Consider the following 309-nt stretch of genomic DNA (forward strand, 5'->3'; position numbering starts at 1 on the left):
GGTGCGGCAGTTTTTTAGCTGAAACCAAACCTTCCAAATCTTCATTTTTATCACTATACACAGGTCCTAAGATTTATTGATATGAGTTGGAGTATACACCTGCATGCTTTACACTCTCCCAATTATCAGTCTTATTTAAACAGATAGTTTAAATATTTCTGACCTCCTTGGTTCTTTATTTATCTGTTTTTTTTTGTTCTATCCAAACTTTTTTCTTCTTCCAATAGCAAACATTGACCAACTGCCGAATCTGAAATAAAAAAAGAAAATTGCACAAGATACGGTTGTACCCAATGATCAAGTCCTCAT

The sequence above is a fragment of the Cydia splendana genome, chromosome 1 (assembly GCF_910591565.1).
Source record: "Cydia splendana chromosome 1, ilCydSple1.2, whole genome shotgun sequence".
Lineage (NCBI taxonomy): Eukaryota > Metazoa > Arthropoda > Insecta > Lepidoptera > Tortricidae > Cydia > Cydia splendana.